This window comes from Nannospalax galili, unplaced genomic scaffold, assembly GCF_000622305.1.
Source record: "Nannospalax galili isolate Female #2095 unplaced genomic scaffold, S.galili_v1.0 scaffold461, whole genome shotgun sequence".
NCBI lineage: Eukaryota > Metazoa > Chordata > Mammalia > Rodentia > Spalacidae > Nannospalax > Nannospalax galili.
Window position 1 is genome coordinate 7993957 of NW_008349975.1, and position 364 is coordinate 7994320.

A 364-nucleotide genomic window follows, 5' to 3' on the forward strand; every position below is an offset into this window, starting at 1 on the left:
TGCAGAAAGTAACCGACTGTGACTAGTAATAATCAGACATATAGAGATTAGAAACGCATATGCATCTTAGTGTCAGTTGTATTAATAATGAATTTTTCTGTATGAAACTGTATTTTAATAATGAAATGGAGATCTTTTTCAAAGTTTAAAACCTCATTTAATTTTATGTCTTATAGGGTATATATGGAGTACAATATTGTATAACTGTATTAACTCAACGGTAAACAATAATTTACAGCCGATTTTGAAAGAGAACATCTTAGCTCTGGAAATTGTTATTGAGTATGTCAATGCTGTTGTAATGAAATGCTTCTTCTAAGTATGTGGTTATTAAATAAATATTTAACTAAAAAAAGAAGGAGAT